We start from the raw sequence: 16,050 nt of genomic DNA on the forward strand, positions 1-16,050 counted from the left end.
GTTACAAAACAAAATACTATGAACTCATTTTTGTTTAAAAAACGGTAAGATTCTTTTGTGTTGTTTCCACCATAAACATGTATAATAAAAAGAAAAGAAGCAAAAAGAAAATAATGCAAATTCTTAAAGAGCCAAAAAAAAAAATCTGTGTAAGCAGAACGTCACAGTAACATTCTTAAAATTTAACATACTCAGCAAAATGTTGATTAAAACAATGATTCCCATTTCCCTTGAATCCCAAAAGCTTCACTTTTCAACAACTTAAAACAGAGAAAACCTGTCAAACTTAAGCAATGTTACAAAAACAGCGCAACAGCTTATGATAAATCACCTTTCTCTGAAGAATACAAAGCATTAAAAGCTATAATTAACTTATTAATCCTCAACAACCTGGGCAGTAGGTTTCGGGCTGGGATTATAATTTCCAATTTACTAGTGGGGACAGACAATAAAGTTATATTGTACACTCAAAATAAGAAACTTAAAATATCCCAATTTTTAGTTCATCTAATAAACCACACTATGACAAATACAGATGAAGCTAATTTACCTGCTATCACTGACATAAACTAAGATTCTCCAGTAAACTTTAAAAGACAAAAGAAAGGCCCTGCTATAAAAGGATGGGCTAGGTAATTAATGGTTTCCCCCTACCAGTTCCACAGAAGCATTTTGGGGACTGGTAAATGTCAGCAGGCAAACACATTTGGGATAAACTTCTCTGATGTAGATTCACAATGTAATTCACAATATACTTCAGCATACTGAATACTCAACTGTTTGCCTTTACCAAACTCACTTAAATAAACACCTTTTTTCCATGATACCTATTAACATCTTGCAGAACACTGTTCTGAGGGATACAAGTTGGAATAAAGTTCAAATATGTAACTTTTAGGATCCCTTCCTGTGCTTATGAATTTATTACTCAAAACTGCAATATAGGTTCAAGAACAAACTTCCACCTAACACAAGTAGCATTTGGGAAGCAGAAACAAATCCCTAAGGCAGAGTTTCTCGGCCTCAGCACTACTGACATCTTGTGCTGAGTAACTTTTTGTTGTAGGGGGCAGGGGGTTTCTCCTGTGCACTGTAAGATGTTCAGCAGTACCCCTGGCTTCCATCCATTAGATGTCAGTAACACCCGCCTACAAATTATAACAAAAATGCCTCTAGACATGTCAAATGTCCCATGGGGGCAAAACCGCATCTCCCAATTGAGAAGTATTGCTTAGAGATACACTCTATGTCTATATCTTTATATCTGAAGATATAAAGATATATTCTTTCCAGAAAGCAAAACATCCAGCTGCTTCGAATACTACAAGTCACAACTAACTCCACACTCACAAATGAAAACTTTGCTTTATTCCTAGTAGGTTTCCAAGACAGGACTCTCATTACCCAAGAATAAACTAGCAGCATCCACCTTGCAAAAATGTCGATAAGCTGAAGAGACCCAAGGGTAAGGGTCTGGCCATTTGGCTGGACAACAACCACACTTTCACTTAAAACAGAAGCAAAACTCAGATGGGGAAGAAAAGTTTGCCCATAATGTGGCTTCTACTAACCTCTTCCCCACTATACCTCATTACTCTGCACAAAGGAAAGAAACAGGAGGAGAAAGGATGGTTAGGGCACAAAGGATAGTTATGTCCACAAAGTTGTCAAAATTTCAGCTGAAACTTGAAAATTAGCTAAAATTCATTATGTAAAAGCTAGGGCAAGAGAATGGTAACATGGCATTCTAGTGCAAGGAAATGACACGAGAAAAGGCAAGGCTGTGGGAAAACATAGGACACACTCTGGAGATTAAAAGAAATGATCAATTTGCTTGAAATATAAAGCATATTTTAATAGAGGAAGCAGTATAGAAAGAGGTGGAAAGGCAGACTGAAGCCAGATCATTAATGGACAACCTTAAATAGCCAGCTTTTATCCAGACTTAAAGGCAGCAGAAGTCATTAAAGGTTTTCAAATGGGGAATGACACATCAGAACTGTGCTTTAGAGAGACCAGTAAGGTACGATGGATTAAAAGAAAGTAAAAAGGCAAAAACCAAAGAAGAAGCTACTGCAATAACCCAGACAAGATGCAACAAGAACCTCAACTAAAGTCACCACAGCAGAATGGTCAGTCTCCTCCAAGCTTAAATTCAGAAACTGAAAGGAGCTAAAGTTTGCAGAAGGGCCAAATAACTGACATAAACAGAAAACGTAAAGGCTCTTAGAGAAGGCGCTTCTTTCCTTCATTACTCCATTTTCTTTATGATGAAATCTGTCCATTAACTGCTCATGAAACTGTTCAGTATTGGTATATCCTCTCTATCCCCAACACTACCAACCCAAACCCAGCCAGGGATGCCTCAAGTCCTCCAACTCATTCCATTCCGATCCAATTCATTCTTTTTATCACCTTACTTCTCTACTCTAGAAGAGCTTCTAGAGCCTTTTTCATGAGTCAAAATTCTCCAAGATGAAACCTAAAACAATATTCGGAGCAAGTGAATCAGGTGGCATGGACCTAGAACTGCTCCCCGCTCTCCCCAGTCTCCCAACTCCACAATCTTTCCCTATGCTGCTGCTTCTACCTGGAAGGCCCTTCTACCCTTTAGGTCCAAAACTTAATCAATCCTTTAATATACAGCATCTCCATAAGAACTTTTCCAGACTATTCAGATTCACATTGCTTTCTTCCTGCTTAAACTGTACAATGCACTTAGTCATCATCACTCAATTCAAATTATCTGAATGTGCAGCAATTGTCAATTTGTAAATTCTATTTCCAAGACAGGCAGTGTTCTTTAGCACCCTTATTTTGCATGATCACTAAATGTATATAGAGCTTGTTCACAAAGTGTACTGGGCTAGAGTAGTCAAAACGGACTTGGTGAGGTAAGCCTTCGAGTGTAAGATTTTGCCCAGCAGAGAAAGATGAGGAAACTCTAAATGAGAAACTGACACAATCAAAATAACGGGAAAGGATTTGGGCGATGAGCCACAGAACAATTTCAATGAACCAAGTGGTACACATACAGCTTCTCAAAAAGAGAGGGAAGAAAGCAGTTATGTAGTGATTTGTGATAAAGTACTAAATGCTGCATTAGGAGATACACTAGAAATTACTTCTTTTACATGGAAACAAATATATGTCATGAAATACAATACAGAGTGGGAAGCATAATTTTTGTTATAAAACAAAGAAATAATGTGGACCTCATCAATCCAGTCCCTAACATTTTTCTATGTTAACAGGGCTTCTTAACTGAAAAAGTTTTATAACTACTAAAGGAATCGTAGCTCTGACTGGAGAATACGTTATTGTTATGAATGCCGTTCACTAACATTAACTGACCTTTTACTATGTCAGTCACTGTGCTGTTTTACACGTTCTCATTTAATCTTTACAATAACATTGTAAGGCAAGTACTCTTATTCTCATTTTATAGATGAGAAAACTTGATGCTCAGTAGTAATGTGCCCAAGATCACACAACTCGTAAGTTGCAGAGGCAGGATTCCAATTCAAATCCCTAATTCTAAATCTAAAGTCCATGCTTTTTCAACCACTATACTAAGTTTAAGGCTAGGTTTAAATTGGAAGAGCCTTAACTGCTAGACACAATTTTGGTCTTCAGAGGAAAGTGTGAGGGAATACCAACTGATTATCTCCAATAAACATTTTATTAAAATGTCTACATTAAAAGCACCACACTGATGATGAAAAGGATCAGTAAAAACAGACACTACTGTGTGATCAAGGAATCCCAGGGGACCATATTAGGGGAAAATCACACAGGCTGAGTGGGTGGGGTCATAGAAAGCTTCCCAGAGGGAACAAAATCTAAGTTGAAATCTAAAGAATAAGCAGAATTCAGCATCACCCATACTGCTACTTCGAGCATCCCGTATCCAAAACCCATTCCCTGCCCCCAAAACCAAATCCAAAACCAATTCCTGCTCTTCAACATTCTGAACTATATGTAAGTGAATTCTGATCCTAATCAGATATATTATCTATCATAGATCTCATTTAAACATATACTAATGCCAAACACAATAACAGACTACAGTTCACATTCTAATGTAGAAACGCTAAGAATTATAGTCTTCATTAATGCCAAAGAAGATAGAAATTAGGTGTGAAGGTAAACCCAGATGATAAAGCACTACGTTTTCCCTGAAAGGGTCAATGAAGGTTTCCAGAAAGAGATGACACATTCCGGCTGAATTTTCAAGGCTGACCAGGGAAGGTTCAAGATAGGCAGAATGATTGGCACATTTATTCCATCCTTAATGTCACTGCCTTTGTTCAGAACCTCATTATGTACTACAGTAATCCAGGGAACTGCTTTCTTCCTGTCTCAGCAAGCCTTCAATCTAGCGTCCACTACCAAAGTGATTAGGAAAGAAGGAGGGAGAGAGGGAATGAGGGAGGGAACATAAATATGCCATTGTTGTGTTCCTGCTTAAAATCCTTCAACAACACTAGGGTAAGGATGAATCCAAAGTCCCCACACAGAATATATTATATATCCTCTTTTTCACACTCAGCCTCATCTCCAACTTGGTTCCACTCCAGCCACCTGAATCATATTTACAGTTCCAGGCTCTTCTGTGTCCTTGCACCTTTGCTCATGCTACTCTCTCTTTTAAGATTCCGCTCCAAGATCACATGCTCTTTCTAGCATTGCCCCATTCATTCCAGGTTGAGTTAGGGGTCCCTCTCCCTAAGGTCTTACCTATACTCCCATGACACCATGGGCAACAGCTCATAATGTAAAATAAATTTCCAACTGTCTTTCCCCTTCTTCCCTAGACTATATACTTTTATGTTTATTTTTCAATCAGAGTTCACAGTCAATATTATTTTATATTAATTTCGGGTGTACGGCATAGTGGTTAGACATTTATATAATTTACAGAGTGATCCCCAATTAGTCTAGTATCCACCTGGCACTACACATAGTTATTACAATATTATTGACTATATTCTTTAAACTGTACTTCATATCCCCATAACTATTTTATAACTACCAATTTGTACTTCTTAATCTCTTCACTTTTTTCACCCAGCTCCCCCCAATCCTCCAGCTATATACTTATTTATAAAGGGATTATGCTTTACCTTTATCCCACACATGTAGCCCGGGCCTGGTAGACAGGGAAACAACATATGTTAGTTAACCTGAATATTCTGTGTCAAACGTATGAGATGGAGACCCATTTCGAAGCTAATGGGGATGTCTGATCATAAAGTGATAATGACCTAATAAGAAGCAGGCATCGACTGAACGAACCCAGGACAGACTTCATCTACAGACCTCAAGTTACAGTCATTTATATCGCCAAGCACCTACACTCAGACTGCCAAACTTTTTAACTGTACTTTTAAAACTATTAGATGTGATGACATAAGCCTTTTGAAGGCAATAACTATCAAAATTCTAAATGCAATTACCCAAATTTTTACCCAGTAACTGGATTTCTAGGAACCTATCCAACAAAATATTCTCATAGATACATAAAGATGTATGCACAATTCTTTCACTGAGGAACTGTAATACACACATACAACCTTTAAATTAAAAACAAAAGACACACTAGAATATTACAGTTATTTAAAAAAACTGTATACAATGATGTGAAAAATCTCTGGTATATAAAGCTAAGTGGAAAAAAAAGATTAAGCTACATTAAGTACGATCCCATTTGTGTTTTAAAATAAACGGAAAAACATTTTGAAGGATGACTACATATCAAAATATTAATTGGTGTTTATCCTATTTCTATTCTATCACTGAATTCCTACCAGTCTAGTTCACAAAAAGATGAGGAAAAAATGAACTTTTATCTCATTTCCTTCTAACAAATTCTAATAATATAAGTGTTTGAACAATCCTAAAATTGAAAACTTCTTGAAGGGTCCAAGAAATTCAAAAGCAAATAGGTTATGTTATCCCTTGACCAAATTCCAGGGATCTCACTGAAACCTACATCCCTTTAAGGTATTGAATTAATGATAAATGAAAACTAATTTTTCCAATGCCGGAGCAATTTTAAAAATTAATACTAACATCCTCTTTTCGTTCCCTTGATAGGCTAAAGGGAAATTTAGGAGGTGAACAGTAAACCAATAACTGCAAAAAAAAAGCTGCCCAAATTTTTTTTTTTTTTTTGATATATGCTTAAGGTCTTCAAAATCCTCAGTTCTCCATGGTAATGAACAGTTTAATAAAACTTTCCTGGCAGTTCAACTTATCAAACTAGTATTTCTACAAAGCCTCTGTACTAGCAAACATCAGAGATTAAACTAATTAGCTTTCACCTCTATCCCTTCACACCCTCCAGTGGAGGTGCTAATAAGCAGTCACAAAGACCAAAAAGCAAGCAGCAAGAGAGCAAGCCTGGATATCAGCTCTTAGCAATTTTTGGTTTAACGGTCTAACAACAAAATTGCTGTTCATCTTTTTTATTCCCAACACTTCCCCTCCAACTGAGATTAACCAAGTCTGACCTTAAACTGCTCCTTCTGAAAAAAAAAAAAGAGATTAAAAGGTGAAGGACTCCGTTAAGTTTGATGCCACTCAAGCAACTTTTTCCAAACAAGTGAAGAATCTGCTGTATTAAAATTCAAAGTGAGATCTTAGATCTTATTTGGGATTCCTGGTTCAAGTAACAAGAACCAGAGTTTTTGATAACATTTAGATAAAACTGCACTGAATTTACCTCCACCTTACATTTCCTGATTCTCAAAAGCTTGGGAAGAAAATGTAATTCTAAAAAAATTAGAACTAGGGGGAAAAAAGACATGTCAACAACAAAAAGACAGTCAACAACAAAATATATGGCTAAATAATTCTCAGTTAAGTAATTCCCTATTAACTTAGGGCATTCAAATGTCAAACTTTATGGAACTAGTTTAAAATCTTGAAAAAGCAAAGCTTGCAGAAAGTAACATCAAGCAGCTATTATTTGCCAGACACCACTACCCTACCGAGAAACAAGAATTCAAAAGGTCTCCGCCTCTGAGGGCCTCTTGGCATAAAAGTTTAAAACCTTCATATATAAACTTTAAGTTTTTCTTTCAGACAACCCAAGTTCGTTTTTCATTCCTAAATATGAATTGTCCTTTCTACTTTGAAGTCAGTTTCCATATACTGTTTTAGCTTTACCTTTCCTCTACCAAAGGTTAAAAAAAAAAAAAGCTTAACACATGTTAAAATAAATAAATAACAACAACAACAACAAAAAGACAAAAAAAATTTTTCAGATCTTTTCTGAAATTCAGGCTTTTTGGTTAATCATACCTGTTGGCTTATTTTCTCCTATACATTTTACTCTACATCCTAAAAGGTAGGCATATGTCATGATGCAGAAACAAATTTTAACTAAACTAGTAACTGTGACGCTCCCCACAATCTGCAAGTGACACTCAAGGATACCTCCTACCTCTACTTGTGGCCTTCAAATGTTGTTGACCTATATAGTACAGTGAGATATTTGTCTTTTCTAATTTATATATTGTCTTTCCTAACCATCATTGTGGCTCACTGATTTGATCTCACATTTCAGAGAATGGGAAGTACTGATGAGTCTTACTTTGTGTTATGAATCATTACATTCTGAAAGGAATATTTCTGCAAAACTTAGTATGCCCAGAGACTAATATGCACTTTACCAGGACACAAGCTGTAATATAAACATACATCTTCAGAAGCAACATGAAGACTCAAAATCCAGTCTTAATATAGATTTCCAAGAAATAAAAGTCCTATTTTAGGTAAAGGACATGGTCCAAATACTTTCTGCACTGACACAGTAGGCAAGCCAGGTGTTTCGGACATCCTATTTGTGACACCTGCACTGTACTTTGTAAAGTGATCAAGTAAAAGGGCACTAGTGTAAAATATGCTTGCTAAGACATATAACAATCTAACCAATCAAGGCAGAAACTTACTTAAAATAGAGAAAAAGGGCAAAGAAAAAATGCTTTAATATGCAAATAAACCATGCAATGAGATTTGCTCTGGGGCAATCAACAGAAGACCACATACTTAATCTGCACTATTCCTACTCCTTTCTAAACTCAAGAGAATGGAGAGATCCTTTGGGAAAAAAGAAATCAATCAATTTAAAAAATATCTCTCCAGTAAGGAAGTCACTTAAATTTGTGTCTTAATGGCCTCACCAAGAAGAAAATAATCCTTACTAAGCCCCCCAAAGGAAGCTAACTAAATATAAGAGGAATAAGCATTACTCTTTAAATGCAGGATTTTCAATGACTATTGTTTAGAAAATATAACATAAATTTGTATGTTTTTTTACAACACTGAAAAATTGCTTGTCTAGTATAACTAAGCTTTACTCACAAAAGTTTCTAACTAGAAGCACTCAAATACTAAAATGCCTTTCAAACCAGTACCACCAACGACAATGGCCCTCCCTATGTTTTTACAGGTTACATGAGTCAGATTATAGCAAACAGAACAACTCTAAAACTTTTTGTTTTCACTTTAAAATACAATTAAAATCTGTGGTCAACTCAATAAAATCCAGAGGATGCAGGTTACACTATAGCATACTAGAGATGGAAGAGTATTGGCCCTGTTTGAAGAAGAAAAAAATGGAGTAGTTATTTTCCTTTCTTCTCACCTCGATGAAAGTTCGAAAGTGAACTATGGCTTACTCATTTTCTAGCTTCCAGAATTTTCCTCAACAGGATAAGTCACCTAACAATCAAAGAATGCTCTGCAGGTTTAGCCATAGAAGTAACATGTGTAGGCAAGAAGAAAGAAAAATCAGACAAAAATTTAACATCTCACTTTGGTAAAGCACAAAAGTCAAATACTAATGTTCTGAACAAGGCTTTCAGGAGAGATGCAGGAACACTTCTAAATACTTCAATAGATTCACATAGGTGAAAGAATCAAAAAACCCCACCCATCTCAACACTCCATTAATATTTAATTGATCACTTTTAACTGTCTACAGACACAAACCAAAAACACTTATTTTATATATACTTCAATAAGATAGTTATCAGAAACCAGTCATCTTCACCATAATACACGTTAAAATTTTTTGTCACATCTAATGTTTCTAAAGAGTGCACACTTGAAAAATAAAAATTTAACCACCTCTAATCATGAGATCACTAACAAATACATTAAATATGCTAAAGGTCAAAGTAACTACACACTTTATTGGAGAAACCTAGTGGAAATCAAAATCAGAATTCCAAGACCAAAGAAATATAAATCAGTTATCCCACATTTATCTTTTTTAAGCTCTCAAGGGATGAGCATTTTTACCTTGCCTTATTTTTAGAATTACACATCACACTGCACATTATCACATGACATGATGTAACTGTTAGCAAAGAAAATGGCCCAAACCATTGAAAATATACTAAGACGAGAATCAATGCATCCTTAAGAATCACTGCATTTCATATCTACTTTAAAAAAAAGTTTAACAATATTTTTTCATTCTAAAAGTGGCTACAAACCTATGTAGAAGCAAGAGAAAAATATACTTGGTATTTTATAAAATAAGAATTTACATAATTATTAAGAAAGCTGATATAAAGAAACAGATAATTGAATATTCTTCTAAACCTACAGGATTAAAAGCAAAAACTCTCCTGATCAAAAGCACAATAGAAATGTAATGAAATACTTTAGGTAAAACACGTTACTCAAAAGTATTCACTGTTGTTAGAAAAAAAGAAAAATAGTTTTAACTGACAAGCCTGCAGACAATTGAAAATTTCTAAATTGGTCAAACAGTATGTTAGGAACGGAACCAAGTATATTCTATAGAAGGGGGGGAGGGGAAAACACACCCACTTAAGCCTTTGTAAATAGTGGTACTTTAAATGACCCCAAAAGTAGGGAAAATAGAAACTGTACTATTTTGAGATGTGAAAAACATATTCTGATGCATTACTTTACATATTTGAAAGTGCTTTAGAGACTTAATTCAGTAACAATCTATAACTATATCATGATTATGCAAGGCAAAGATTATGTAATTTTATCGTTTATTATAAATCTTCTCCGACTCTAAAACTAAAACAACTAAAACGTTTTGTTCTCTCCAATGGGGAAGGGGAAGGTTCTTCTGGGCTACAATTTAAAAATATAAACACACACCCCAAAACAAACAAAAAAAACACAATGATTGCTTGCCACGTGACAAAGGAGATGGCAACACTAGGATTGTGAATGGAGGGGAGGGAGGGGAGGCAGGAAGACTAGAGATTTCTCGGAACTTTGGGGACCTCGAGATTCGGGTCTCCCGATCCTTAAGGTACCAAACTCTAGCCCTATGAGTTACATTGTTAATACTCTCAAGTATAGTTTTATTAATAGGTTACGAAAAACGCACCAATGACCTCTAGAATAAAGGGGGGGAAAAACGAAGCAGGAAAGAGCAATTTAAAGTGGCGCCATCATGTCACCTCTTCTCCCCTAAGGCAATCCAATAAGCAATAGTTAAGTAACGTGTTTCTCAAAAAAAAAAAAAAATACACACAAAACAACACTGAGATCCCGAAAATGGAAAACAAAAGGATTTTTAAGTAAAACATGAGAGTAGGATTGTTTATTGTATGGAAAACAACCGAACTATCAAAAGACCGTCAGCCGGAAAACAGGCCCCCCAAACTCACTTAAAAGCAAATAAATGCCTCTTCCTTTTAGTTTAAAAAAAAAAAAAAAAACACGTCCGCCTGAGAGAGACTAGATCTGAAAACCTAAGTGACCTCAATTTACAGGCAACGAAAATAATAAATGAAACAAATAACCATCTCACTAAAAACAATCAGAGTTGTGTTGTGATACACATCGTGAACCGCGCAAGATGTGTTTTGAGCACAGAAAGGCCTTTTGCAGTCAAGAGAAGTTCAAAGCAAGAGGCAGAGTTTGTTTTGGGATTTTTTAACAGGAATAAATCGTGTTCTTAAGGCCTTATTTTTTTAAATAGAACGCCAAAGGCAAAGCTGGCGAACGAGGCGGCAGCTGGTGGGGAAGGGCCCCCGCACACCCCCGCCCTTGGGGCGACTCCCAGCCCCGGACCCACAGCGGGGAAACCCGGAGAGGCCATTTAAAGTTCCGGGGATTTTTCCTGCCCTGCCCTGCCTTTCTAGTTACAACTAACAAAGACAGGGAGAAATGGGAGCCACAGGGAGAGCGGGGAGAAGGAGAAAGGGCAGCGGGAGGAGGTGGAGGAGAGGAGCAGCAGCACCTACCACGTGATGGAGGAGCGTAGCCCGGGCGGATTCAGCCCCACAAAATGGGCGCAGTTTGCAAACAGCCCCCGGCCTGGGCGCCGAGGGCCGGCAGCGGCGGCGGCGGGCGGGGGCGCGCGGCGGCGGCTCCGGCCCGGGCCCGCCGCTCTCCTCCCCCCCGGCGCCCGGAGCCGCCCTGACTTTCCGGGCGGGGGCCGAGGCGGAGGGGGAGGGGAAGACGGCGGCGGCGGGGAGCGGCCGCTTTTTCTTCTCTTTCGGGCCCTTTCTCCGGCCTTCCTCGGCTCTGGCGGGGCCTGGGCACGGCCGAGGACCACAGCCCGGCCGGGAAGACGCGCGGGCGGGGGCAGAGGGTGAAGCCGCCCCCCCGCCCCGCACAAACAAGCGCCGCCGTCTGCAGCCCGAGCCCGCACCCCGGCCGCCACCCCCAGACGTCTCTTCCTGGCCGGGGAGCGCGCTCCGGCCGCCCCCCGCGCCGCCGCGGCGAGACGAGTCGGCTTCGCTACGGTGCTTGGCTCTCCCGCCGGTTCGGCGAGCGGTGGCGGCGGTGGCGGCGGCACTGGGAAAATGGCGGCCGAGCTCCTTTTCCCTCCCCCCCTTTAATCTGAAGCGGAGGGAGAATGGAGCGAGCGAGCGAGCGGGCGAGCGCCGGGGACACGGGGAGGAGGGCCAGCAGCGCCTCCGCCGGCTGCGGCTGCGGCGGCGAAGGGCCGCTCCGCCCCGGCGCGCCGCCAGGGGGCGCCCACCGCGCCACCCCCGCGGGCTGCCAGGAGGCGCGGCCGCAGCCACCGCCGCCGCCTCAGTCATGGCTCCTCGCCGCGGCCACTGTTTCTGCACCTCCATCTGCGGAGGCCGCGGCGCCGGGCCCCAGCTGCTCCCGGACGTGCGGCGTCGGCACGCGGCACTGCGGCAGGCGGGAGCAGGCCCCTACTCCGGCCGAGCTGAGGCTAACCTGAGGCACTGACGCCGTCACATTCCCTCCGCGCTGGGGCTGGCGGGGCCGCGCGCCGGCTATGAGGGGCAAGGCGGACTGGCGCGACGGAGCGACAGGACGTGAGCGAGGAACTGTTTGCACTGTGTAGTAATTAGGCTAATGCCGACGGTGACGGTGCCACACCAGGGTAAACGTGCGCTGAATCGGGTAAACGTGCGCTGAAGCTCCCTGACCAGTGAAGCGCTTCCTGCCGCCCTTTGTCCTAGCAGCCTGCCTCCGTTCACTGCAGCACGCTTGGGCACCAGCCCCGCGCCGCGCTCCGCAGCCGCCAGGGTAAAAAAAAAAAAAAAAAAAGCGTACGTCGTCACTGCGCAGGCGCAGGCCTCGGCCCGCGCCGGGCCAGCTCGGGAAGGGACCGCAGGGAGCGAGAAAGGGAAGTGATGGCCCACCAGCGCCGGGCCCGCTGGGAACTGTAGTTTTCGTTAAGGAAGCACGCGTCTTGTTTTGGATGTCATGGCTTGGCAGATCCGCCAAAACAGGCAAATGGCATTACACAATGAGTATTTATGCTTCCTGTCACCACCAAAAGGAAGTTCACTGCTATGCTAAAAGTTTAACAAAGAACTCCACAGAGAAACCCGAATCTCACAACAAAAAGCAAACTTCCCACTTTCCTACCAGAGTTGCTTTAAAATGGTGGCATTTTATCAATTTCTCATGACCTGTCTGATAGTACAGTATTTTATTCCTTAAAATGGAATTCTTTCTAGATTCAAAAAATACAGCAAATAGTGCAAAGTGTCACATTTTTTATACAAATTAGAATTCCATCATCTTTTACCACTAAAGAAAAAGTTGCCGAAAGATGAATAAAGTGCTTTGCGGTTAAATAAAAGAACTCGGATTCATCAAAATATTACTTTAAACGACTGAAGAAAAAAATGTTTCCAACAATTCAATAATCAAATTCAGTAGATGAGAAGTGTGTGCTCTACTACCAAAAATGAAGATGAGAAATGCTCAATACTGTTTTGTGGCTTACCAGAACCAATATCCGGTGGTATGCCTTATTTCTGCTAGTCAAAAAAACACCCTCAGTTTCAGTACTTCACCAAGTTACACTAACTCACCAGCTCCTACAGCATCTGCACCTATATTGCTATGAGTTTCCATTTGTACTATTAAGATGTCACTTTCAAACAGTCGTGATTCTCAAATAAAAGCAAGCAGTTAAGAAAATCACAGGGTCGAATGACACAAAAAGTAAACTAGTATATTTATACGTATTTGTATACACATCCAAAAGAGATCCCAGTATTGGCTTTTTAATTTATAATCCTGGGGAAGAAAATTAGTTGATTAAAAAGTGTACACACATTTCCACATAAATAGTAATTCCACAAAGTATAGCAGAAGGGTGTTAAACACACAATTCCAGGACCAATAGGTGGCGAGCTAGAGCCCTAATCTGAGGATTCTGAAATCTAAATGAGCAGAATGAAAAACACCAAATAAGGCAAAGCCCTTTGTAGTGTATACTTAAATATGTTCAAAGACACCAACCACAAAATAATTAATCTTACTACTGCTTCAACTCTTAAAACTCAACTGCCAGATTTAATTAGGTCCTTAAATAGCCAAGTTTATAAAATACAATTTTTCAATGGTTTAGTAAAAAGGTGAAAATGGTCATTTCAAAACATGTATTTGAGGCAAAAATAAATTCCAACTTTCCCTTTCTTTCATTGCTTAGCCCAAGAATGAGGAGTTCACAGTGTTTATGACAGTTAAATCAGTCAACCTGTTCTACACTCTTATCTCAAATCAGATGTCTTTATGCTTAGGCACCAATTTTTACAAAAAAAAAAAAAAAAAAAAAACATTCAAAGGTGAGCCACTACAGACACAAAAATCTTAGAGAGAGAAATACATCTTCTTAAAATTTCTCCAAGAAACGATAGTGGTATCAAGACTGATTAAAAACACACACACATACTAACTTGTCAAATCACTCTTGGAATAGTCAATATCCACTCTACCCTAATGGATTAATTTTAAATCATTCCTTTTGCCAATGACTGGCTGCGAATGGGCATGGAACTCAGTCCTAGCTAATGAGACATGAGTGGTAGCCCACTAGGAGACCCCCAAAAGAAAATTTTGAGGAAAGCCTCTTCAATCCTAGAGACGAGGAAAAAACACTCCCTCTTCCTCAAACAGTGCTAAACACGACACCTCAAACAACTAGTCACCTCCTGATGATGCCACCAACATCAAAAGGGGACAGAAAGGAGAGTTGGCAAGAACCTTGGTTCTTGGTGACAGCATTAAGACATTATATCATACAATCCTGGCATCTGCAAGACTTCTGGACTTCCAGCTACATAAAAACAATGTAACAATAAACATTTCTATAACCTTATTATTTATACCTCAGAAAGGCCCTTCTTTCCTGTATACACACTCTGTACCCATCCTTGTATTTATCCCTGTGTTCCTTCTGCATCCCTCCTCACCATCGTTCCTTGTCCATTCCTTTCCCCCAATCCACTTCCAATTTATTTTTCCTTCAAGATATGTTCCACCACACCACCATTATCACTTACTTCACTTAACAACAAGATGGGTAATTGGCACTATATTACCCTGTTCATGGTTAAATGTTCTCTGTAATTCCTCTGAGGTTTTTTTTCCAGATGTCATTCTCACCTTCTGAAACTGGCCTGAAAGCTCTTAAAGGCAAGAACTAAGTCTAGCCAAACTTTAAATTACTCTCGCCTACACAATAAACACATTCTAAAAAGGCACTCTCTAATTTTTCCACCATATGCCTCCTAATAAGCCAGAAATTCCTAAGCAGAATATTCTATCACATATTCAGTACTTCATATGTCCAAACTAATCTCACATGGACAAGGGATTATTTTGTTTTTCACTTCTTTTTTTTTTAAAAAGCAATTATTATATTAACTCAGGAGAAAGTCCTAAAGCCTAAACCACTTAGTTTCAAAAAGACAAGGACCCAGTTTTTATTATTTACCATTGCATCCCAGGGACCTAGTCAATAGCCTTGCAAAAGGAGGCACTTCATAAAGATTTGCTGAATAAATGAAAAAAGGTATAATGTTCTAATTAAGAGTATGGGATCCAGGGATAGCCCTAGATTTTATCCTGCCTCGATCACTTACCAGCTGTGTTACTTTGGGCAAAGTACTTAACCTATAAGCCTAAGTTCCTGCTCTGAAAAAAGGAGATAAAAATAGTGCCTACCTTATAACTTAACTATATTTAACATTATTATTAATAAATGAAGCTATTTTCCAAAGTTCAATATTGAAAGGTTAAAATCCGAGATAAGTAAAGGTCAGCACATCTTCTCTAATTCAAATTTCAAACCTCAATTTGTATATAGACTCTAGCAAACAATGTTTTCATTCATAAACTCAGATAACACTATATATAAAAATACTTTGAGTTCCCTAAAAACATTCTATTCTGAAAAGGATTATTTATAATCATAAATCTAAAGCCATATTTAAAAAGGTTAAAATGCATTACCTATTAAGCAAGACCTTGTTCTGGATATCACAGAAATGAACACATCCATCTATTTCAGGCAATAGTAAAATTATACCATGAAAGAAACATCTTTAAACTGAAATCGATGCATGCACTCATGTTAATATTTAACCAACTAAATATTAAATAGAAAGCCAGAATAAACTAAACCAAAGCTAAGAAATTTAAATGAAAGAATTTCGGATGTAGAAGGAATATGAAAGGCTATCTAGTTCAACCTCCATATTAGTGGGGAAATGAGACCAGAAGAGAACAGTTAGGAGACTGCCCAAAGCCTCAAAGCTGAAG

General features: G+C 39.2%; 1 protein-coding gene across 7 annotated transcripts in view; it reads right to left on the reverse strand.

The window, feature by feature from the left end:
* The window catches only part of KANSL1 (KAT8 regulatory NSL complex subunit 1), a 159,716-nt gene that overhangs the window by 124,853 nt on the left and 18,813 nt on the right, over window positions 1–16,050 (reverse strand). Inside the window, exon 1 of one of the 7 annotated variants that reach the window (XM_039846827.1) lies at window positions 12,202–12,462. The exons of 5 other annotated variants lie outside the window; for them this stretch is intronic. The gene's annotated coding sequence lies outside the window, so the exon portion shown is untranslated. Of the gene's footprint in view, window positions 1–11,252; window positions 11,382–12,201; window positions 12,463–16,050 lie in introns of those variants that run through there. One more of the 7 variants, XM_039846825.1, reaches the window with a different exon arrangement.

This window comes from Pteropus medius, unplaced genomic scaffold (assembly GCF_902729225.1).
Source record: "Pteropus medius unplaced genomic scaffold, Ma_sr-lr_union100, whole genome shotgun sequence".
In the NCBI taxonomy this organism is placed as follows: Eukaryota; Metazoa; Chordata; class Mammalia; order Chiroptera; family Pteropodidae; genus Pteropus; species Pteropus medius.